General features: G+C 41.1%; 1 protein-coding gene across 1 annotated transcript in view; it reads right to left on the bottom strand.

Annotated features, from left to right (window-relative positions):
- Positions 1-26,621, bottom strand: part of LOC147168587 (DNA dC->dU-editing enzyme APOBEC-3G-like) — a 144,219-nt gene that overhangs the window by 56,937 nt on the left and 60,661 nt on the right. The window contains exon 11 of the mRNA XM_086084539.1: positions 8,952-8,992. The gene's annotated coding sequence lies outside the window, so the exon portion shown is untranslated. The remainder of the gene's footprint in view (positions 1-8,951; positions 8,993-26,621) is intronic.

Consider the following 26,621-nt stretch of genomic DNA (forward strand, 5'->3'; position numbering starts at 1 on the left):
GGAGAATAACTCTTAGCTCTGGACCAAATCTTTGCATTGGTGATGCGATTAATCAGTTTGGGTTTAGTCCCAAGAAGTCCAAGATTGGTTCATTGTTCAATTCATTGTTCAAATACCTTACAGAATATAGTCGACCCCATGTTATGTGTTGGTGGTGACCAGGGATGTGCGGTTCAGATTCCTGTCTGGATCAGGGACTGCATCATACCGTGAGGTCTACAATTGAAATGGCTTGATCTGTCAGGTAAAATAAATTTACTGACGTTGACTAGGCCTCAAAATTGTCTCAGGAATCGTAGTGTCTAGGATCAAAACCAGGCATTCAAGGACTTTCTGGATCCTGACCCTAGGCCCTGTTCCTGAGGAAACTAGAGACTGAAATCTTGACAGTAGGACAAGGACAGACGCTTTTGGGCTTGCTTTATGTGTGTCAAGAGTAGACCTGGACATTAACTGGTGATGATAGATGAAGACAGGACTTTTTTGGTACAAAGTGCCTGAGGAAAGTCCTCTGGTACAATGCGACAACTTTGTGTCAAACAGTAGGCTTCTGGAGGAGACCACATACAGAATTATTTACCTTTTTTCAAAGTAGGAACGATACCGATATCAAAAGATAGGAAGTCCATAAGCAACCAATATTTAAATTTTCAGAGACTTCTGTAATCTGTATTTTAACAAATAGTTTACAGTTCATACTTGGCATTGTGTATCCTTTGTAAACACCATACTTGATTCTCTAAGGTTCACTTCATCAGTCATTGATCAATGAAACCAACCACCATCATTCAAACGTTGATAACTGGAACATTTATATTCAGGATATGTTAATCAGCGGAAGCAATCGGAATCATTTAAATAAGTCATGCTAAAATACCATATGTAAGAAGACTACATACTCTGCTTTTCGTGTGTCAGCACAGAGTAGCTCTCAAGTTGAAGAAGCTCTGCCTGAAGGCAGTGCCTAATTATTTTAAGCTGAAGCAGAATATCTCACCACTAAAAAGGCTTATTAAAAAGCAGAGCTGTAATCCAATTATAACCCTGAGGATTACATTTCCATAATGAGGTTCTTGGACGTGTAAGTGCGTCTTTTGGCGTGGAATCCACGTGTTTTGTTGAGGACGAACACCTGTAAAAAATGTTTTTTTTTAAATCTCCGTTTTGGAACAAGCATCGGTTTCGTGGAGGTTCAAGTCTGCAATCTATGTTCGCTTGTAATCTATCTTTTGCCTCTGGAAGTACACTAGTCCCACCCGCAAAAACAATTGTTTGCCAAATTGGTTTGTGTGCGAAGAGAGTGCTGTTACATAATTCCAACACTCCGAGCAGCGTTTCTAACGCTTGCAGCGTTTGGGTTTGCCAAGTGAGAGTGAAGCTTAAAACAAAATAGAAAGGATTATTATGGAGGCAAAAAGGCTCTTGAAACGTGTCATCTATCTTCCATGTTTCTGATTGAATTCATTATTTCCCTAGTTTGTCAAAGTACGAGTCCTGGAATTCACACAAAATGACTGCTTCAAATTTAATGGCCGAATTCTTCTTTAATTTTAGTCATGGGTTTTTGAGAATTATTTTGCACATCATGTTATGATCAACTTTTTTGTGACGCTTGGTAAAATGTTTTGCCCATGGCTGGCAACCAGCTCAGGGTGCCTACTGCCCAAAGCCAACTGGGATAGGCTCCAGCACCCCTGCGACCCTTGTGAGGAATAAGCGGTTCAGAAAATGGATGGATGGTAATTTTTTCCACCCTCTTTTTCATGGCAACCCTTTGAAAGCTGTTCACTTTCACAAAGTCCATCTGGCTAGGATTGCTGCTTCCCAATGGGGCACTTTTGGGAAAATTCCAATGGAGGAATTCCTCAAAGTACGTTATCAGCTTTACATTAAATGCACTGAAGTGGGGTTTTTTTGTGTGTGTGTTGTAGCTACTTCTCTTCACACAAATGTACATTTAACTAAGTAAAGTTCTCTTTGACGTATGTGTGTAGATTGTTTTCTTCCAATATATCAGTTGTCAGAGCCACAACATTCTATGCTATGGTAAAATGTGTTAATACTCCATTCTTACTTGATAGTATTTTATCATGTAATTTGTTCTTTTACAAGAGGTATTGACATGTTTGAGATTTGATGTAGATGCGGTTCACTGGTTTGGACCCGGAAGAAAAAAAAATATCAACTTCCATTGAGACGTCTCAACATCCTAGACACTGGAGGCCTTCAGGGCGGCATGGTGACAGTTTTTGGAGAAATGGGGACGTTCGAGGTTGCGTAACATAAACAAACAAAACTATAATAAATTAAAAAACATATTGTGGACAGGATGCAGACTTTTTGGGGGCTAAACATTCCGTGCTGGATGAAACCGGCCCTTTGGGGCAATTTGGCATTGAATGAAGAACATCACTTAAATATGCTTCAGTGAACAAGAGTGTCTTTTCTCCCCGTGGTAACCACTTCAGGCTGGGAGCTTCATTTATTCTGGAATTACTCAAACACGGAAAAACCTCAGGGCAGCTTGCTTGTTTTCCCATTTACCCCGAGAGGGCATTTCTGGGAATCCAATATTGGAATGTTTGTCCTTGTTTTCTGTAAACATCCTTGCCGTGAAAGAGTCTCCCTGTGCCAATCTTTTCATAAACATTTACATATCTGCGAGCCGATGAAGGATTCACTGTATGTGCAAAAAAAAGAAAAAGAAAAGCTCTTTACCGTAGCACATCAGTGAGAAAAGTGTGTTGGATGTCTATTTTCCCAGCCTTCTTGGGTAATGGAGCGTGCTCGGCTTTGCCGAGGAAGCGCTGGTGTAACATTTCAAAAAGAGCTTTCATGTGTGAGATCAGTATAGACGGCTACTTCTCTTCACACAAATGTACCTTTAACTAAGTAAAGTTCTCTTTGACGTACCTCGACACAGTTTTGGGGTAGGCAGAGCTCCTCCAATGGCAGGGATCAGCATGTTCCTAACCATGATCCAGCATTTTTAAATAATAAGTGTTCTCCAGATGGGGGAGGGTTGGTTTTGGGGGGGGGGGGGGCAAAATGGAAAAATATCTAATTTCTGACAATGTACACATGCAGACCCTGTCCACAGACATCAGACTTAAGGGGGTGCGGGGGGATTATTATTAATAATCTACAGACAGTACTTACTTAGTTTTACTGATCGACACAAAACTGGATGTACATGTCTCTAAAATGATGAACAGAATTGTCTCGTATTCATCTCGTATAAGCCCCAATTGGAATTTGGTATCACAGACAGATGGGCGATAATTAATTAAATCTAATGTGGACAGATGATCATTTTGAGGATTCAAGTTGAAAAAGAATGCTTGCAACATTAATATTTTACTCAAAACCCAAACTGAAGGAAAGTGCCCAGCCAATGTAATGTAAAAACTTAATTGTTTGATCATTTTCCTGTGTTGTAATGTTGTCCCTCACCAGGGTTAACAAGAATAAACCAAAGCGGTGAGTTCAGCTTCAGTGTTTCCCGTCTTTGCGGTACCTCACTGTGCTGCTGACGGGCGTCCAAGTAACATTCAGCACCACGCAGAAAAATGAGGATTAATTGTTTTGCATGTGCACAGGGGGCAATCGCAGCAGTCTGTTTTATTGAGTCCCCGTCGAGAGTCCATATGCTTGGCTGAAATGTGCCAGCAGCGTGTTAGTCTGCACTCTGGACTGCAGTGCTGCTATAACGACATGGATGCCCGTGGCTCCGATCCCGGATTGACAAGCCTCCAGTAATTTTTTTCTCCTTATAAAAATTAGCAAGTGTTTAAATGAAGCAATAGACTGAATGGAGCAATGGACTACAGATGGATTGGACATGTTGGTAATCAGGCTGCAGTCTGACACGGTCTCATGCCAAAGTCAAACTACAGCCTGTTGCAAGCGATGACGAACCAGGAAAGACCTCCACCCAGGTTGAACTGTTAATCAAAAGTGGAGGGGGAACTTATCGTTTGCTTTTATTGTCCGAGCACATGATAGGTATCATTTTCACAAGACGGTGAAAGTCAGTTAAGTTTCTTTATTGATAACACAAACAGAAGTCCTGCCAGCTTTCTTCTGGTACAACCTACAATTTATCAGTCCATACATAAAGTGGGGCGGATCATTATTGTAGTCATCTTGAACCTTGACTCAGCCGGACAAAATCACAAAGATCATTAAGAACTCACTTTGGGGTATGAAATGCCGTGCTGTCTACGGACAACAGACTGATACCTTTCAGGTTAGGACTGGTGTTAGACATGGGCTGTTTGTTGTCTTGCTATCGACCGGATAATGAGAATATTAACCAAGGGTTGGAGAAACGATATCCAATGGTCTCCGGGGACAACTACTGTCAATGATTTGGATTTTACTGATGATCTCGCTCTGTTCTCTCATAGACAACAGCAGAAGCGGGTAGAGAAAGATGCAACACAAATTGGCCTTTACATACAACCAACCAAAGCAAAACAGGATGGACAGGCGCAGACCTAAGAGTAAGAACTGGCAAAGCAAGAGCGTTCTTAAGGAATATCAGATGTTCATCAACCATTTCTCTTAGATGAACATTCTGACAGAACTGCTAAACCCCTTCTATCATCAGAGGTGGCAAATCCAGGTCCAGAAAGTAAAAACCACGCCAGAGTTTGGAAAAACAACCCGATGGGAGCACTCAGCTGGAATCCACAATGTGACTGCAAAAATGCTATGGAAAAATCAATGGATTGATGTAATATTGGATTTAATGGAGTGTTGCCAGTAGATCTATGCTATGATTGGCCGACTGTGTTTCAGGGCGTGGCATAGTGGATCCGACCAATGCTCGGCAGTTGTAACAATGGTGGAAAATAGCACTGCATTTCTTTTGTTCCCTTGCTGCTATGTTTGCCCTTTTTTCTAATTTCTGCCTGTCCTTGCAGCTCAGATTGCTTTTTGACAGCTCCGAGATAAATGCCTCATGTCCATTGCTACATATTTTATTTGGCTGTGTCCACTACATCATGGCCATAAATCAGCACAATGTGTGTAGTAGGCGTGCATGTTGTGGATGTGCCACATTTGCTCAACAACTTGAATGAGAAATTTGCTTTCTGAAGGCCAGCCCAATATGTCCGCTGTTGCTGGGTTGATTTATGAAAGACCAAACGTCGCGTGAGCTGCTCATGTCCACTGTTGATGTGTGCCGCGTGTACAGAGTGTGTAAGGCTTATTTGCTGCTTCAAACACTTGGATAGTCTCATCCATACTAATTCCTCTTTAATTGTTCTTTACCAGTTTATTTCTTAACCACAATAACAAAATAATCAACTTAATAGGAAGTAATTTAATACATTTATGGGGATATGTCTTTACTACTTATTTTCGACCATTTTTTCAATAGGAAATAATGGAAATTAAATGTATCAGTTTACTACTATTAGTAGTCAGGAGTGTAGTGAACATCACACTTTTTCACTGGCAATGGCCGTTTCAATTTGATTGCTTTTTTTTTTTTAAATAATGCAACAATCAAGCAAATGTTTGTTGTTAAATAATAACATTTGTGGCATCAATGTTTTTAATTCTTTTTTTTTTATATAAGTTGCAGCGTAAACAACAGCAGCCAGTGAATAAAAGCTCATCATTCCCTTTTTATGGTGAGAATAGATTAGTGTGTAAAGTCCAATGTTGCATTCAAGAGTGGAGGGAAGGTATTGAGTGGACATCCACATAGTGTTGCTTAGAGACCAGCACAGCCTCAGTGATTTATGACATTGTTGATACAATAAATGTTAGCCTTGTTTATTTCCGCACATTATATTGACTGCGGGTATCAATACCAGAGGTGGTCGTAAGTCACATCTGTGCAAGTCAGAAGAGAGTCGCGAGTCTTAATGTGTCAAGAAAGTCCCAAGTTACTGAGGCAAAAATCAAGCAAGTCGAGTCATTACAGCGTTGCCTCGTGTATATACAATATTTGAAATTGGCTACTCACAACCTCTTTGTTTGTTTTTTAACCTATCTTCCATTCCCTTCCATTCCATTCCCTTTTGTAACTGTCGACTATAGTATTCCTTTGGCACGATCTTAGTGCCAAAGTGAAGTAAGGAGCTTCATTTTGACAGGCCTTTGCCCTGTAAAGTAGAAACGTAATTGGTGCAATATAAACCTTAATGTCAAACAATCTTGCTCAGTCATATTAGCCACTTCGCACTCAGTGTATTTCAGAAGGTGGCAGTAATGCACCAAATGTACTTACTAACCACCAAAAGAAAGTAGAAGAGGAAGAAGAACAAGAAATTTAACAGCTAATGTGTGGTATATGCCATTAGTTTTCTGCCACCTCTCACGGCATCAAACGAAGGGACCGTCTCCCCCATCTAGCTCACTAGCTTAGCATGTTAGCAAGGAGCCTCACCACAACAATGATTGACTATTTAAGTCACTAAAAGGCACAATAACCGGCCAAAACTCTACCTTTGGCCACAATGTGACGTGGAATTCTAGTTAAGGTAAGCTATTTTAAACGAAAAAGAAAACGTTTTCCGTCGTAAGAAGCAGAAGCTTTGAATCCATCTGGACCTCGTTCGCTGCCATTGACACTATTAGGGAACAGGGATTTGGGTGCAAGTCTCACCGCTTTTGTTCTTGGTCTCGGTTTTTGTCAAATCAATTTACCCCAATTATTTTTTTGCTAAGTCAAATAGAGCTGATTAATCGGCCGAGCTCTACTTATTTTTATTTGCTGGATAAATATCTAAAGATGTCACCAAATTTCCATCATTGAGGAGCATATACTTTACTCTTGTTGTGTTTAGTTTTGGTGATGATTCAAATTCTAATTCAAAAGTCGGCAGACCTCCAGACAACAGGCCGTGCTGGCCTGCCACTTGTGTTGTGTTGTTTTGCGTTGTCCCATCTAATCATCCCTGCTAGAGGAGCGGATAATTAATGGCGATGTGGCGACATGGAGAGAACCGGCGGCCATTAACAGGCTAAGGCCTCGACCGTGTTTACCCAACGTGTCCTGCTCCTCGCTTAATGGGCATGCAAGCTTATTGGGCATCTGGAGCCGCTTGTGGATCACAAGCAGGGAAGAAGAATAATCGTCAACTACATGTCACGACATACGGTGGTCTTCCAAATGAATTACAATGGGAACATCAATGCGATTGAGTCAAAACAATATGTATCACTGAAGAGACTGTTTGTTTTGTAGAGTCCCTTCACATCCTATACTGTATGAGATTCTCCTACTTATTCCCACACTTCCTATTGGGACATCCATTAACAAATACATCGTCTAATATATAAAACATTATTGTTAGTTGTAAATGACAATTATTTTTGGTGTAATATGGCTTTTTTTCATAAAAAAAAATGTTTATGTATTCTTGTCACTTTATTGCACCCAGCACTTTTCTGAGGTCATTAACGTTCATCACTCTCTGAAAACGTTTCAGTTGACCCATTGGGGTAAATATTTGTTCTTCTTATTTAAAACAAAAAAAAATTGAATTAGCCCACTCTACAGTTCAATTTAACTTTTGATTCAGCCTGCTTGAACAATTTTTCTGATTTGCTAAATGTATGCTGCCTGAGGCTTGGGCACATTTAAGCACAAATGAAAGACCAAAAATAAAATGGCACACCCATTAGTGCTGCTAATAGATTCCAGTATGATGCAGCATGGCAGCGTGAGGTAAAAACGACCTTTGGGCTGGCCAATTGTAATTGCAGCGAGTGTGAGTGGTGTTTTTCAAGCTAACAGCACTGATGCGTGCAGAGGTGGCGGGGTGGGGTTTGGCGATTTTTTTAATAGGCATTAGAAAAGCTCAGCATGTGCAGGTGTCAGGCGGGTCGTTTCATCATAATAAAAAGTCGCTGCAAAAAAAATTGCGCGATTAGAATGCATGATACAGGTCACATAAGTCCTTGAAAGATTAGAAAGGAGCTGGTGGACTTTTTCTATAATTAACCAGTAAGTTTGGTTATAATAAAACTTTGTTGTCATTATATAATTTTTTTATTTTTAAATTTATTAAAAAGTTAATTGTAGCGTCAACATTTCTTCATAAAAATATGACAGTTACTGCTGTCTATGTGTATGTTCTTTTTTTTTTTTTACTTCTTCAAATAGTAAAGACTTTGAATTCTTCCCCATGGTCCGTAGAGGATAGCTCCACTTCTTCAAATCAAAATGATCAAATAATCATTCATTTAATCTGGACTTCAGTAATCATAATATGAAATTGCTACCATGTCCAGAATTTGATGATGCAATCTGCTAGAAAATATTAAATGATGTATTTTTTCACACTGAATCTTTACACACAATGTTGGTGTTAAAAAGCAGCAGCAACAACTTTCACTGGCCAAAAGTTACTACGCTAGAGCAATTTGATGTAAGCAGTATATAATTGATATATTAAAAGAGCTGAAGCTGGAAATTACCAAATCAGAACAAATTCCACACGCTTGAGAAGTTCCATTACAATTTGCATGAATACAGCTAAAAATTGTTACAAAAAAAACATGAACACAAATGGCCAGTATGGAGCCCAGTGTGTTCAGTATGTCCACTACTAACCAAGTACGTTTCAGCACTGAGTGTCAAACAGTTGACAAGCCTTAAGAAAAGCTATTAACATTTCACTCCTCAATCACTTGCGCCCAGAGATCAAGTCAAGATGACTGGAGGCGGACAAAATATGTGTTTCAAGGTTCTGTGTGTGTATTGTTCACTAAATGCACTCTGGCTGACTGATGATGAATTGGAATCTATGGCTGGGGCTGATTATCACTCTCATTTGCCGGCGTAATGCTTTTTTTTCCTTTTTCTCATGAACGGTTGAATGGTTTCTTTGCTGGGACGAATATGGCCATCAATTCTAATGCCATTTGTCCAGCCGCTGGGGAAAGGTGCAATAATACAGTTGCAGCATTCCAATCCAATGGCTTACCTTAAAAACGTTTTGGGCCAACCTCTGCATGTATGGTAGCCCTGAAGGGACAGAAGACACAATGATTGCCAAGTGCTGTATTATGAAAGTTGACCTGAATAATATATATTTCAGTGACTTTTGTGGTGCTCTTTAATTATTATATTCCTCCATTGTACTGTCTCACAATAGTGAGGGCGCATCCCATTAATGAATTTACAATGTAGACAGCAAACTGAACCAATGAGGAAAGGAGTCACGTCTGAATAGATTATTATTTTTTTTTTAATCATGATACTAAGGTACTAAGTAAGGCTGCTTCTATAGTCTGATGAAACCACTCAACAGCAGTTGGAAATATAACCTATAAAACTCAATGGCACTGTGAACCTTAAGCTGTCAGTAACGTTGTGAGTCGATTTAACCTCCTCTCGGTAATAGCCGTGTAGCGCTAAGCTATGAGTCAATCATCACGGACAGCTGTCGACTTGTGTACAGAGGAGTTAACCACTGTATAATCAAACTAAAACACAACAGTACCTTAACTTAGAAGTTTAACTTGTTACATGACCAAGTTAATCAAGTTTAAAATGAAATTAAATGCTATTCAACCATTCCCGCCAACAAAAAACAACCACCATCCATAAAGAAAAATAGCACACTTATCAACTGAGAATGTAAGGAAATAAATGGCTTTATAAAGTGTATTTAAACTTAAAGTCTCCCACACACACAGAGTAGTATTCGTATATGGATGTGTGTTATTTGTTTTATCAGTATTCAAAAATGTTGGCAGAAGTAGGTGACCTTCTAGCCTTGCCAACACTGGCATGCGACAATTAGCCACAATCAGCAGCGTCTCGTGATGAGTTGTTGACAGCGTCGCCGAGGTGCCGAGCGAGGAGTGTACACAACAGTTGGCAGCGCTTGACACACGTGTGAGGGAGGGACAAACGGACAGGCTGCTGACAGGGAGATAATCCTCCGTTAGCCCGTTGGGAGAGCGTCAAGGGCCCTGAGGTCAGCTGGAGGGCTCTTGAAAACAACAGTAGGAGGGCTAATTATTGCACCAGACTGTAATAAAGGGCTAAGATTGCATTGTTTGGGCATTGTGGTCTTAGAACAAGAACATTTAAACCTCTCTACACACATTAGCGTTAGCATCTGTGCTATGGTTACTTTTCAAAGTGGAGCTTGGTCAGTTTGACACATGGGATAAATTATGATAGCATTTAGCATGTAATCTGTCGAGCTTCAATCCGATATTTTGATATCTTTGTTGTTGTTTTCTTTAGTTTGTAGTTAAAGTGTAATATTCAACTGGCTAAGCTTTAGTTAAAGCTCTATAGAAAAAGCAGTCCATTTACTACTCTGTGATTTTGGATAAATTGTGTTAGTATTTATGTCTAGCTGATCTCTTTGTTGGTGTCTTCATTAGTTTGTAGTTTAAGTGTAATGCAGGGTGACCAGATTTTCAAAATGAAAAAGTGGGATACTAAAATTTCACCAAATTTCCTCACTATACAATCTTCGTAAAGGAAGCGGGTGTGGGGAGGGTGGAGCTCAGCTTGTGTTGTAGCGACTCACAATCGAAGTGCATAGTAAGATGTTTCCCATGATTCTTAGATGCGAAAGCAGGAAGTAGTTGTAGTTCCGGTCGCCGCCTGCTACGCTACTTATGCTGCATGCAAGGAAGGTCGGAAGTCGGAATTATCTCAATTGGCCTTTCCTAGTTCCGACCTGAAAACGTTCGAGTCGAAAGTAAACAACCAAAATGGTGGATAGTGATAAATTGTTTTTTTGTTTTGGTCCTCAAACCGCATTTTGACCTCCAGAAAACATGCCTTCTTGCAATTTTGCTTCATTTATGTATTGATCTTATTTCATAAGCATTCCATACAGTTCAGTAGTTCACCGTATAATTTTATGCAGGGAGATAGCGGCATACTGTCGCGTATGTTGTGTTACGTGAAGTTATGTTGAATATTTATGAATGAAGAAGGCTATCTAGTTTTATACTCAAGTAAATTGTGTTTTAGCATTCATGTGTGTTTCCATAGGGGTCGCCATTGTAGAGTGACGTCATATTGTAGCCGGTCGATGAAGTCAGGGTCCTTTTTTTTCCTGACTTCGTAAGTGAGATTTCCGAGTTCAAGGGGTGCGTTCCCGTACACACTTCCTGGTTTGAAGTCAGAAAAGCCCGACTTCCCACTTTCCTCGAATGCAGCATTACATATGACATATTGGTACAATCGTACGCCATAAACACTGAAATCAATGTATTCAAGCTATGAGCAAAGAGAAAATGGCAACGTAAGATGGCCGCCAAAGCACTTCCGTAGCTTCACTTCTCCCGACGGCGAGTAAGCGGCACTGGCAGTCCGTTCATATGTAAGTCCGTGCTGCTCTTTGTAAGTCTATTCTGCTACAAATTAGATGCGAATGAGAATGTAAATGTGATTTTGGAAGTACGGTAGGCTAAATAGAAAGGAATTGAACAGTTACATTTATTTTTAATTGGTTTATTATATAGTATCATATAGTATAGTTCATCAGCAAATAATGGAAGTTATGTTTAAAAAAGGACTCATTCCTGAATATGACAATAGCTTTAAGCACTATATTGAGAATACTTTGACATTCTTCTCATCCATCTTCCAACAGTGCCTGTGAAGGTGTTGCCACCAAGAGTAAGATACCCTGCATTTAAATGTTGTGTTTTTATTCTACCACACACTATTGTGGATTCCGAGAAATCATCAGCCGTAGCATGTGAACCGTGGGAGACCCGCAGCTAAGCCATTGAAAGGCGGAGGAACAGCGAATCGGGCCGACTCAGGCGGAGGTCTCCTCATACCGCAGACGGGACGGAATCAATGGAGGGTGCCGCCGATAGCAAACCCCCAGCGGGAAAGCATTGGCATGAGAAGCCACGGGCGCAGGACGAGGAGGAGGAAGGATGGGAATGTTGATGAGAACGTGCCAGGTGAATAAATGAGGCCTGACTTGAACCATGGGAGCTGTTGGCTTTCTACAGATGAGGGAACAACATACAGTAGCCGCATGAAGCATCTTATACTAACATGTGACGAGAATACAGCAAATCACAGATTTTTTCCCCCCCAAGTGATTGTTTTTTATGGGTTTTTAGAGTCAACAGTGGTACCTTAACTTACAACTGCACCAACTTAACATTTTGTGTACTGCATTCCCCTTGCAATAAACAACTAATGGAGTTTCCTGGTTGTTAATTACTATAATAGAGAAAACACTGACAAACCAAACAGCTTCAGCTCTCCACAATTTCGTGTATTTCGTGGCAAACTCACAAATAATGAGGGAAAAAAATTGTACACAAGTTGTTTCCAGCAACAGCAGTAGCCTGCAAAGGCTTTTAACAGCCGACCACTTCAATCACCAATATTGCGGCAGCTTCTATGCGACGCAGCCGTAATGGTACAACACATGGCTTCAGGTGGCCTTCTAGTCTTTTCAAAATTAAGCCTTTTAAATTATTATCAGAATTATTAGGGATGCTCGATACCACTTTTTTTAAAGAGTGGTATTCACTATATGAGCATTCACTCTGTAGTACAAAAATATTGCGAAAAAGGCCCTTCTTTCTGACGCAGATTTGAGATATTTGCTCGGATTGCGTTTTTTTGCAGTGCGCCGGCACGTATGCCGAGGCCTCTGACAGTAGGAAACAGATTACGTGGCAAAGCAAAGATGTATTAGTAGAGTTTAATGGAATAGAGATGAGTGGCTGAGGGTGGGGGGGACTTAAATAAATTAACCTTCAGTGAATTCCCGGAGGCCTGTGGGAATGACAGCAGGAGGAATTGTCCCCTTGTCGCGGATGTAATGAATACTAATGATGTGTTGGTGGCCCCCAGTGCACTTTGTTCTTGTTTAACTGCGTGTGTAAACATGATCTGGTGTGGACGGACAGGACCAAACAAACAGAGGATGGGGAATAAAAGGAACTTTAATGCTTAAGTGCTAATAGGGGCAAGTGAAGACCAGAACCTACTAAATCCAGCAGTCTAAAATGTCTCGGTGAAGCAGCATGTGGCTCATATGTTTGTCATCACAAGCGTGACAGAAGCTGCCAACAACCTTGTACCTCTATGCAAGCGCTCCCTTTTTCCGAGCAAGGAATTGTTTCCTTTGTTTATTCTAGTAATATAGAACATATTGTAGCACAAAACACATTGCCACGACTTGTTGTTCTTTCAGGGCGTTGCGCCAAGACTTTCTTCATCTCCAGTTTTGCTACAAATGCACATCTGTATCAGTGTCATGCCAGCAGTTTCATTCAATCAACAAAATCTGCAACGGTGTCTCAGTCCAACCGTGTTACCGAGAAAACAAGAGCAACAACAGCGTCTGCACTCGGAGTGGTTTCACTTCTCTGAGCGCATTTTCACAGAACGCTATCAGCGTGATAAGTCGTCTCAAGCAGCACTGAAGATTTGTGGCTCTTTTTATGTTTGCACACAAAAGTGCATGTGGCCCAGTGCGATAGGAGAGCAACAAAGCCGGTGTAGGTGTGTGTGTTGTGCTATGTGAATGAGTGTGTGGGGGGCGAGTGGGGTGGGTTCTTTTCCAGCCTTACCACATGCCCGCAACATCGCGCTGACAGGCGGCACAGCTGAGAACCTCCATTTTTCTTCATTCAAATCTCTGTGGAAACAGACCAAGTGAACAACAGCAGTTGGGTTGTCTGTCAACAGATACCTGTCTACGTGGGTTACACTGTTGCCATGGAAACCCGACTCTTGCTCTGCCCATTTTGGAAAGCTTTAAGCGCAAACTGTGCAAGGCACTATGGCCGTGAATCCCTTGATGCAAAAGTAAGCATTTTATGGCTTCACACTCTACGTGCAGAAAAAGTAGGAAAATCAGAGGGAAATTGTTTGAGGTTCTGGTTTCTACTCACAAACTTGGAGTAGGTAATTCACATTAGTGTGCCAGCAAATATCATCAGGTGTCCCCTGGGAAAATATCCACTTAGTCAAAAAAAATAATTACTATACAAATACAAGGCTCGAAATAAGCAGTTTCGCATCAGAGTCCAAATTAGCATTTTGTCGGAGATCGAGGCACACATATCGCTACTTACGCCACAGCTAGCTAGCTAGCAACTAGCTTCGGATGGCTACTGGTCCAGCTAAAAACATTGTGGAATCGCTCTTAAGTCAGTAATCACCGCCTCCTTGGCGACAAATAGGCCACAAGTATCGTCAAGAAGGGATAACGCCGAAAGACGGAAAAGCACTGCTAATTGCTAAGCTGACCAAAGATTCACATGTATAGTGAGTCCTTGAGTTACAAACGAGTTCCGCTCCTACTTGGCAACCTAGCCCGGATTTCCGTGTAAGTCGGATTTCACCGCTAAAGTCGAAATTTACATAAAAATACTTTGTACAGTCATTTTTAAAAACATATTTACGGCACCAGGAAGTTGCCGGAACCAATATTTTGTGTTTCCGCACAGACATTTATTGCTGACGGATGGCAAAGCAGAGCTTGGAAATTTAAACATGGAAATGTGATGCGCATGATGCGAGCCGACCTGCTCGATGGACGCCCAACACAACTTCAAAATGGCGTGATCACTGTGGGAAATGTTAATGAAAAAGAAGGTGCTACGGACAAGGCACGGGCATAGTAAAGTAGTAGTAGTAGTTTGAGTACGTAGTAACTCGAAGGTTCCCTGTAATCGTGTAACACTGGAATGAAAAGCTTAATTGTTCATTCATTCTAATGTCATATTTATATTAATAAAACCCTTTTTTCAGGTATGTGGAATTTTTAAAAAATTGCTCCACAAATTGGAAAGTTATTCTTCAAATGAAGTAATTCATTAGCAAAACTGCTCCGTGAAGAAAATAAGTTATTTTGCCACTGTATCTAAATTGAACAAAAACCTCAGAATTATCTCACCACTGACCAATGTCAAAACACGCCTGACATTGAAAATCTCCAGTTCCCTATCCCAAGCCAAGATTAATGAGAGGCTTTACGTACGTCAAGAACGGCATCCTTTTTAAACCTGAGCCGAAAATAATGGAGACATGACTTGCTGTGGTGACCCCTTATGGAGAAGCCTTCGATGATAGTATCGCTAAAACCGATTTAATGATGTCCTAAGACTTTTGCTCCGTGCTGCTGCTAAATATAAAAGAAGTGCTGAGGAAGCCCTGCGGTGGTTCAGCTGCTGGTGGTCATCTGTCGTTCAACATCATTAAGATGCTCGATTGCCAGCTTAAATCTGGAGCCAAGCGTCTGCCTCACCCACCGCGTACATTCCATTGCTTGATCACTGGTGACTCTTCCAAGGTATTCTAAATGCGTTCTTCAGACATGAGCTGATGTCACTGATGACAATAGGGTAATTCTAAAGCTACCATGAGACGGTTAGTGGGACGAATGCGAACGATGGCCACCAACACGGGTGATCAGTCAGCGGACAGACAGCGCCTCTGAGCCTTTTACCACTAATATCATTTTTGCCACAAGCCTGACTGTCGTCGACTATGTTGGATGTCATTGTTCAGCGAGCAGGAAGCGGCTCATTCGTGTGATGACAGTGAGGTCACACATGGCCAACGTTCCAACCTGATGACAAAGGACTACTGTTGCAAATAGTCTCGAAGATAAACTACACAGTGAAAATGAACATTCTGTGAAGGAAGGAGTTTCAAACAATAGTTTGTTTATCTTTTCCGTCGCTATTCAGATTCAGATTACTTTATTGATCCCTGAAAGAGCAATTTGAAGAGATGTGAAAACAACAATGGACAACAAGGGGAGACAAAACGGGAAGCCTACCCCTTTAAAGGGAGGCACAGTATGAATCTGGGAAAAAATAATAATAAAAAGACTAAGCCACATAATAAAGACATTGCAACAAGTTTATACAATATATATGATGATATAATGGAAGAAAACGACCCAAGGCACCTTGTTTTGTGTTGCCAATTTTCTCCAGGCATAGAGAGCGACTGATCTGGTACGAGCTACTGTTAATCAAACATACATGTGTATTCCATCATAGAAAAATAAAACAGCAGCTAAGCAAAATGTGGTCCAGTCTAATATTTTAATTTTCACTGTCTCTGAGTCAATGATTTCCCATCACACAAATGTGTTTTGAGGATAACACTGATGGAAGAAATGAAAATTGCTTTCCGAGTGAGAAAATTATGTTATTTAGGTTTACATATGTTATGGAATATAACATTACAATACAACTTTGAAGGGTCTCCTGGTGTCATGTCATGTATTGAGAAATGAATGGTGGGAGCAAATCTGTGTTGACATCTCTTCATAATACATCTTTGAAACCCATTATCTTTGATTTGTTGTTGAGACTGAATTGAGACTGCAAGGACACTCACTGACTTATGTAATAGTTTCAAACACCAAAGGAGAAGTCCTAATGCGCTCATTCTTTTGTGCATATAATGCTTTGGTATGTACGTCAAAAACAGAATGCGAGCAGTTCTACAGGGAAATTATGTTCAGAAAATAAATGTGTTATCTTTTGATGTCTTCCAGTGAACCCTTAATGCGCTTCCTAGGGATGTATCATTTACATAATCAGGCAAAACCCAAATTAACTCAAATGGACGCCAAATGTGTGCCGCATTCCTGCTGTTTACATGATTTTAACAAGAACCAATGAGCAAGTGTACATGTTTACACACATCATTTACCGGAAAAGAAAATGCTCCAGATGAGAATATGCTAATGCTAGTGGGGAAACCAATGTGGCATTGAACACATCAATTGGAGCGAGACATGCTAGCAGAAAAAAATTAACAATACGGGTCTAAGGGTCTAAGGGTCTCTGGTGTTTACGTCGTGGCATGTAAGGAGACAACGAACGTTTTATCTATCTGAGAGGAGACTAAAGACAGCTGCAGCAAATTGGAGATTGCGGAGTAGAACGCTGCAGTGTCCAGAAGTTAAGGCACAGGAACAGGGTAAGCTAGCATTAGCATATTATTAACATGGTATTTGGGGTTTATTATGGCACAAATATCACATGCTTGGAAACACGTTTGACGAGGTACTACAAATAATAGCTTTGTTTGTTTGTTTGGCTTACCAAGAAAAATGTGTTTTTAATTACTACTAGGTCCGATAAGTCGCCATTTTCCAATAATACACCAAAATAAGTTTTTAAAAAACTAACTCTCTACTACTATATACTGTAAATAATAAGCACCTTTATTCCTTAATCCTAACAGTAGCTATCAGACGACCTTACTGACGCCCCTGGTCCAAGCGCTAGCTAGTTGGGCTACTGAGCCAGCTGTAGTGAGCTAGCTCTGTTACTGAATATCTAACATGCTATATACTCAAGTATTTTGGGGCTTTTGATGACATTGCTTACTTAATTTAGTTTTAAATTATGAGGACTGGTATTGTAGGCTAGAACTGGTCATATTTGCTGTTGGCTGTGTTTAATTTAATGAGTGTGTCAGTGCTGCTCAAATAACTTAGTATAAGATAATAAAAAACTGTAGGTCAATAATAATTGGCAATGAAGTTTCTGGCGACGGGTCTGCTAAAAGGCAGAACGTTCAACCACTGCCCACTTGTTTATCCGAACTTGGTCTCTTGGAATAAACCTTCATTTTGAATCATATTTTTTTCCCAATTTTTCTAGCAGAAGAGCTGTCATTTTACAAGGCTGTGTGTAAAAGCTTGACTTCACTATGACCTTATCTCTCTGCCTTTTCGAGGATTTCTTCCTTCGTCTACTCCCCTCGTCAGCAAGTTTAGGTTAAGCTTTTATACAGAAGAAAACATCGCAATAGGCAGAATGCTGGAGGGCACGACTGCCTCGCAGTTCTGTTTTTCAGGGTTCGAATCTCTATTCCAGCCTTCATGGGTAGAGTCTGCATGTGTTCCCTGTGCTTTCCAGCCTTGCTTCACATTCCAAAGCTTACATGTTATGGTAATTGAAGACTCAAAATAAGTGGATCTCCAATTTTTTTTCAGTATAATAGTTGAATACTTCTGAACTGTACTTAACTCATTCACTCCCAGCCATTTTCACTGAAGCAACCCCCTTCGCTCCCGGCAGGTTTACTGGATTTTGACTGATTTTGCAAGGCCCACAGAATATTGTGGTCTATCGCGATAAAAAACGACCGGGGCCTTCCCCCGCTGGGCCTGGGGTTCGGGGGTGTCGGCCGCCCTCCAGTGCCCCCATCTCCCCCTTCTGCCCCCGGTGTTCCGTCCTTCCACACGGCGGGGGGTGGGGTGGGCGCGGCTGCCCTCTCCGCTCCGCTGTCCGGCCCCTCTTCGGCGCCGGTGCCTGGGTGCGGGTGGTCCCCGGGGGCTGGGGGTTGGGGGGCTGCCGGTTGGTCGGGGGGGGGGGCGGCTTTGTTGGGGGGGGGCGGTGGTGGGGGTTGCGGGGTGGGGGGTTGCTGGGGGTGGGGGTGTCTGGGGGATTGGGGCCGGCTGGGGCTGGGTTGGGGTGGGTGGCGGGGGGTCGTGGGGGGGGGGGGGGGCGGGGGTTGGGGGCCGGTGGGGTGCCTGGTGGGCCTGCAGTGCCCCGTCCTGCTGCGTTGGGCCGGGGGCGCGGGCCGTGTTGGGGCGGGGGGCGCTCCTGCTCCTGGGTTTGCTCTCCGGCCGGTGGCCCTGGCGGGGCCCGGGGGTCGTCCTTTGGCGCTGCCGCGGCCTGGGGGGCCCTGAGGTGTTGCGCTTGCTCTGTTCCGGTGGGGGTCGACGGCTCCCCTCTCTGGTGGAGATTTTCATGCATGCCAGATCCACCACACCAGCATCTACCGAAACTCAGACACAATCTGTTTCCTCCTCAGGTTATTGAATCGGTGGAGGCTGGTGTCTGCGGATCTCACGCGGCTTCGTCTGTCCTTCCTTCCTTTTCTCGGTCTCTCCTTTGGTCTCTTGAGGCCTCCCTGATTTTATGTTTTTTGGATTTGTTGGGGTCTGGATGTTTCTTGGGCTGGGGAGGAGTTCTGGGGGGGGGTGTCTGGTCGGTGCTGGATTTCACCTTCCTTGGTTTTCTTCGGTCCCCTCGGGTCTCCTGGTGTTCGGTTTAGGTGAACGGTATGAGATTTTTTTCTAATAGGTTTTCTGGTGAGCTAACAAATACACGCACGCACGCACGCACGCACGCACGCACGCACATACACATACTCACCCACACACACAAAAAATATGTATATATATATATATATATATATATATATATATATATATATATATATGTGTATTAAAAAAAAAAGAAAAAAAAAAAGAGCAATGATGATGACATTTCCGAATGAACAATACTGAGGTCTAAAAAAATAAAAATAAAAAAAGAAGAAAAAAAAAATAAAAAAAAGAAAAAAACATGGAACCTACCAAAAGAAAGATTTGAGTCTCTTCTTTCATCAGCAAAAAAAGAATATTTCTATCTGTTTCCGTTTTGCAGCAATGAGCATGAGAATATAGCTAAGTTTCATCATTATTCACAAACCTGTTTAGAACTGTGGGTAAATGAGCTTTTTTTCCAACATGGCCCTGGTTGATCTATTTTATTTTGCTGCCACCTGCTGGCCCTTTTTGTAATTACTACCATTTCTTCATCTGTTATCTGCAGTTCCGAATCTGTATCAAAGCCTTCATATGCTCTAGCATAAAAACATAAATCACAAATAAATACATCTTTGGGACACTTAAACATTTCAAATAGAACGTATTTATGTTTTTGGGAGCAAATTAGTTGAAAAATGTACTGTACAAAATCTGCCTCGACGCAAGAACTCTGCTTGTGAGGTAAAGCAAAGTTTCCGCGGGTTGTCCATGATTGATTCTTGGTCATATCAAGTTTGGATCAGGCATCACAACTCTTCAGAACAACTTTCAAAAACCTCAGTCTTCCATCTCAAAAACTTTGATCTCCGCTTCCGCCGAGAACGTTGACGCCGATCAGCTGCTCGACTGACAGCAATGAGCTCAGCGGACCGACAGAAGGTGACGCTTTTGTCGAGCGGCGAACAAGAGAATTACCCGAGATGGATGCTGACAGCTGCAAACATCCCAGGAAAGAAAAGAAAAACTTTGAAAAGGTGAGCGTAGGCGAGTTTGATGATATCGCTGACAGGTTTTTTTTGGGAGGGGGGTTTCTGATGTTAACGTTCATTAGTATTCACACATTCTGTCTGCAAGGGTTTTGAAGGATGAGGTCGTCTAAAAAGTAAAGTGACAGTGGATTTAAAAGAAAAAATGCAAAATCAGAATCGAAGGTAAACACGGTGGTGGATGACGCCGTACGCGTAATTGCTTCAAAACAGCTAAGCCAAATGTTTCTTTTCTTGTTTTTAATTGCTCTTTGGTTTGTTAATTCCCAAATTATTGGCATATTTATTCCCTAAATGTCCAATTAAGTGCCACAGCTGCCACTGTGTTTATTCATATCAGGTGGCGCGCTGCAATTTTGGTAATCACTTAGCGTGAAATGACTCGCGTTTGCACCTCCTGAGAGGCATCGCTTATCTCAAAAGTAATTTGTTTGTTGGAGGAATGTATCTTCTCATCTTCACATTACAGTAACATTTCCATAGACACTTTGCAAACTTGGCAATGATGCTTCCATAGTAGTTTATGCCAAGGGTAATTTATGTGCAAACTTTTTGGATACGTTTTAGGTTTAAATTTTTTGTTTTGATTGTTTGAAATGTTTCAAATTAAAAACTGGGACAGTACAATTTTGCTCAAAATTAAATGTACAATTAATTCTCACCAGTTACTATTTGTAACAAATGTAATCCCTAGTCAATCTGGTGACAGGTGGTTTATGTTATTACGTAAACACTATCTTGGTTTACAGTTCAATAGCTCTGAACAACCCAATGCACTCACCCTTATCCAACCTTTTCCATTGTACCATTGGAAATATGCCACCATAAAAGCTCAGCTTGCGTAGGGTCTGACCAGCCAACCATGATTCTTAGACACGTAAGTAGTTCTAGTTCTGGTATGACGAAAACACCCCTGCTAGCGATTAGATGCAGATGAGCATGAACGCAAACCTCAATATGAAAGTAAATAAGAAGGAATTTTACAGATAAATTCCTTTTAATTGGTTACTGTATGAATCTCTACGACAAATGTGTGACTGACATACACTTGGGCCAAACAATTGGGATATGCTGACTGACAAAAAGTTGAAAAGTGCAAAACTTGAACAAAACAATTGGGCTGGCGAATTCCGCCGGGACTCGGAGAACAATTCTCAAAATCGGTTAAGGTCTGGTTACCCTATGTGAAATATAACAAACGAAATGACGTCCATTCAGTCATTTGAAATTGTCTCTCTACCCTGTAGTCTACCACAATCATTTCGGAATTAGACAAAAACAACCTATTTTTTTCTTCTTTTGTTCCCCCCATATTTGCTGTTATATCATTTTGGACAAATAAAATTGCCACACTACCATGGTACCCGCTTGATCGTAATTTGAAGAGGGGGGGGGGGGGGGCACAACTGTACTGTTTTTACAAGTAGGTCTATAGGTGGACTTTCTCTTTCTAAACTTATCACCCTGCTGCAACAGCAATCTCATTGGAAATTGGTGCCCCCCCCCCCCCCAAAAAAAAACACAAGACGCAAACATCCTTCTATCTCAATAGTAGCTATTTTATCAGTATTGGGCACAAAGTTGATATTTTTGGTTGAGTAAAATTGTCAATCTCCTGTAGTAAGGAACTGCTCTCAGTCTTATTGTGTATAGTGACAATAAAAGGCACTTATTATATTCTATTTTAGTAGCTCTTTTGTCCCAATAGGATACCATAAACTAGATTAAAGCTATAGCTAAAATTGGAACTGAAACCCGCGGGGGTGGCTTTCCTCTGCGTTGTGTTGTGTCTTCAAGAAATGGAGTCAAATTTGGTCTCACTGCATTTTGACTTTCTTCTACAGCGGCCCGTGTGCATGAAAGAGCAATGAGTGCTGTGGACACTGCGACGTTCTCGTTAGCTCTCCTGAAGGTCAAAAACAAAACTCAGTAAAAGGCACGCTAACTAACGTTAGCAGCATCATGTCCGTGTTCTACACGTATTGTACGTTATAAATAGCTGTCGCTTGTTGTTTGACATTCGGAGTATTGGACTTTTTGACTGATGGAGCCATCCAGGAAGCGTTCGCAAGTGTGGGAGCATTTCTATTTCGTAAATACGCTCACATTCCGTGTTCATTGTCTGATTCAGCTGAGCTTTTAATGCGACATGCTCGTGCAAAGTTATGATTTGTGTTGATATTATGCATCATCTTTGCAGCGCTACTGAAACCAATTAATTCCCACTTGTTCAATTAATAGGACAACTAAGTCCGAGATCGCGCTGACAGTGGTGACGTCATCCAATAATGTTCTATTTATTCATGGTGTTTTCTAAGGCTGGGGAATTTGTTAAAAAAATAATAATTCGTCTGGGCCCTTCTGTGCAGAAAATGTTGTTCGTCAATAAAAACTTGAGTTATTCAAGCATTCAGTGCACAATGTCAACTATAAACACTCAGTATACAGCAAGCAGATCTCAAAGAAAATATGAATGACAATCAAAATTTGAAAGTCTTTTTTTTTTTTTTTTTGTGTTGCTTCATAATATATATTTCCGCGATGGGGTACAAATAAGAATTTCATAAAACACAGTTGTATTTCAAAGTCATTTGAGTAACTTCCACATTAAAAATTGCGATGTTTTATTATTATTATGTTACTGTTTTATTTATTTTTCACAAGAAGCGTGTCACATATTTCTTTTGGATGATAAACCCAAATGTACAATTATCCCAACTGACACTAGAGGTCACCCAAGGGTACTAAATGAAGCTTCAGGTAGTGAACCATTTTATGACACTGTGGTTCAAAAAAGGTTCAGAGCTTCAGAAAGCCTCGTTTTGCCATCCCGACTCGCTCACGAAAAGTGACGTCAATATAATTTTTTTTACCATACTTGTAGTTGCGGTTGAATCGAGACGGGGTGACGAGACCGTGCCAACATATTTGCCACGTTATCACAACTGGACAAATATACCACACAAAATCAGAATTGCAGTTTTATTGTCTACCATAAATGCCGTTTTATTTTCAATAGATGAAAAATTTAAAATTTTAAATTGTCACCATATGCTAGCAGCCATTGTATTGTAATTAGGCAATTCTTCCTTAAAAGAAGAAAAAGGACAAAGACGTCTTCACGATAGAGAGGATGGATTCATTCTCCTCCCGATTCAGATGGATGTACCTACCCAGGATCATGCTTCAAACACAAGAGCAGACGACAGAAGACATGACAGATTGGGGAAAGACAATTCCCAGAAAGGCTCAATCTGTTCTTGTCGAACGGTGAATGGAGAAGAGGCTCGGCTGAATGAAAGCGTCTATTAAAAATCCCTTGTAAACACATTATGGGCCAGGTCTCGTGTCGTATAAAGAGACGAGACGTGGCTGCGATACGGAGGACGCAGACGCATCCATAAATGCATGAAGTCAATCGGGCGTCGTGTTGACGTCTGCTCGATGCTTTCTTTGCATCCTGATGTCCTTTGGTTAGAGAGGAGACTGTTAAGAGCACAAGTCAACATGTGATCTGCATATGATATCGTTTTTTCAGACTCGCAAAAACAAGTTCTGTTCAGTGTGTCTGATGTAACTTCGTTTTGGGATCATAGGTTGTGGTATGTCAGTATATGTGACAAATGACTCAAAATGAAACTAGGAAGTAATCCAAAAAAGTGTTATTTTTCTTGTACTAAAAAGAAACCAAAAGCTTTACCACCATCTTGGTGCCAAAGAATGTTGAAGTGAGGTCACGAGTTTCATTTAGTTGGGCCATAAACCAGTCTGATAGAAAACTAGTGCATTAATGCCAGGTAATTATAAACATTTTTGTTTTGGTTATTTCTAATTTAAACTTGATAAAATTTTGTGCATAAAATCAAGCCTTTTCATTACCTCTCTCACTCTGTGGGGGATTCAATTCCCAGTACGCGAACGGTATTATGGAAAACAATGCAGTGGGAGCACAATTAGTTAATTAGCTGCCCTGTGCAGGTTCCCCGCAGCGCGTTAGCTGTGACCTAACACCGAGCGTTAAGCGCCTCCATGTGAGTCTCTGCCAACATTTTAAAATGCGGAGCAATTAGCGTCAGGCCAAGAGATGAGAAGGAGAAACAACACGTCTGTACTCCGGGAGCCCTCTTCTGTTTACGCCTCATAATGCAATTAACTAGAAAGGCTCTCTGTAATTAGAAAGTACACCGGTCGTGATTAAATCTCTGCTCATTACGGGCTTATTTCACCCGGTACACGCGGATTTTGGAGTATCGGAGCTCAATACGTAGACATTGGCACAAATGAACAGCGGGTTTGATTGATTGTTGGCTGTTTGATATGAAATCTTTGTCACGTCGCGCTTTTACCCAGACGACCTTCCAACACAGCAGTTGGCTAATCCCAAATAGCAAACAAAGCTACTGTCGCCAAATTGGAAGATTACAGTTTGAGATAGAACAGAGTTATGTCTACATATAGACATAAAGTAATGAAGTGATTGGGTATTTTGTTGTTTTTGGAGTTAGTTATGATGGAAATGTATCAAAAGTTGCTCAAAGTTGTGGCCAACTACAGTTTCTTTAACATACAGTAAGTAGAGATTTTTTGTTGATTTATTTATTTATTTGTTTCTTATCATGAATTAAAGTTGCTCTTTGCTTTTTCTAAAAGTTGATAGAGTGAATGGAAAAGTAGCTACTATGGCAACACTTCCTGTACTTTTGTAAACTAGCTGTAAAAAGTTTTGTAACGGCAAATACAGTACTTGATGAAAACAATACAGTCATGACAAAATTGAATAGCATTTACAGAAATGAAACCTTTTTGCCACATTTTTTGCTTCACTTCGAATAACATTGTGTTGCTCACTCTATTGTACGCAAACAAAATAATGTAAAAATGATAATAATTAAATTATTTATTCCCAACAGTTTATAGTCTTCATATTGAACACGGTTGGGTCAAAAGAAATTCTTCTTCTTTTCCTTTGGGCTTTTCAAGAGAAGCTTAGTCCTAAAGGCTCGCGCAGTCAGTTGTAGAACATATTTTAGAAATTGTGCTCCTGGTCTATAAATCACTGAATGTTTTGGGCCCTGAATACATTAAAGACCTACTAAAGGAATATAAACCGAGTGGGGCCGTGAGATCTGCAGACTCGGGTCACTTAGTGGCGAGTTAAAAGCGAGCATGGTGACGCAGCATTTAGCTGTTATGCTGCACGTAAATGGAGCTACCAACAGAAGACAGTCAAAAGTGTAAATGTTTTCAATTCAGGTTAAAAACCATGCTTTCTTCTCATACCTATGATTTAAAACCATTCTTGAAATCAATTTTGTATAGCATTCAAGAGTTCATTATGTTCCAGTCTTGTTTACATTGGGAACCTTTTTTAGTTTGATTAGGCCCCGTCCACACGAAAGCCAGTTTCAATGTATCGTCACAAGTTTCTTACACGATGGCGCAGTTTCGGAGCTTGAAACCGATCACTTTTGAAACCGGGCTCCAGAGTGGAACGATTTTTAAAATGCGCCCCGTACGCGTCCGTCTGGACACCATATGCAGGATACTCCTCCAGTGACGACGTAATGGTTGCAGCTCGATGACGACGCATTGTTGCAGATTGATGATTTATGCGCCAATTCTCGCATGACTGCGCGCAAACCGTCAGTCTGTCAACAACAATGGCGGATGTCGTAGTCGTTTTGCTCAGTCTCCTTAGCTTGCTTATGCAGCAAAATATTTTGCTTCTTTGTTCCCACGTTCAACAAGCGGTGTTGTATTTGAATCACCCGCCATTGTCACTTCTCCTGTGTTCGTCTTTTTCATGTTGTTTCGATACATGCAAAGCCATGTTTGATCTGTAGATTGCAATAAAGTTTGTCTTCTTGGCTGATTTTTCTTCTACGCTTTCCGTTAACTCCCTGTTGCTGCGCTACAGCGCCACTCCAGACTTGGCATACACATTACAGCCGTTAAACGTCCTCAGCGTCTTCTTTTGGACACAGGCAAGTCTTGAAATGCTTCTGTGTGTACGAGATTTGTTTGAGAAACGAAGCCGGCTTTGCTTCCGTCTGGCCGGGTCGGCCTTAGTTTCACCTGATGTAGTTAGTTCATGTGTCCCAGTCTGCCCTTGTGTTCAGCCCAGCTGCTTCTCCCTGTTGTTGTAATTGCTTTAGTTCCCTTGTCTCTCTTCATTGACCAGTACTGGTTGTTCTTTCCTCAATGTTTTCCTTTCCCCTGCCTCTTGAGGTTTGTTCTATCTTTTGATGAAAAACAAGTAAAAGAAAAGAACTTAGTTACCTGGCTGCCACTGTTACTTTTACTAGCGCGTGTTAGTGGCTGTGATTAATTCCTAGCCAGCATTTAACTCCTTGTCTAATTTGCTGTCAGTTTTACCAAAGTATTAATCTATCAAACTTCCGATGAAAAGCTTTAATTACTAACTTGCAGAAGACAGTACCACTGCACTTAAGTCTAGTGACTTTTCAAAACATGAAAGAGTACATTTAAGGCTCCGCAAAGAAAAGTCTTGGTGAAGTCCAGTTAGATTAAAGCCAGTCGGAGTAAGTAAAAGATGAGCATTTCTCGGCAGAACAATTGGGAT

The sequence above is a fragment of the Leptonotus elevatus genome, chromosome 9 (assembly GCF_054856555.1).
Source record: "Leptonotus elevatus isolate MCC_2025b chromosome 9, RoL_Lele_1.0, whole genome shotgun sequence".
NCBI lineage: Eukaryota > Metazoa > Chordata > Actinopteri > Syngnathiformes > Syngnathidae > Leptonotus > Leptonotus elevatus.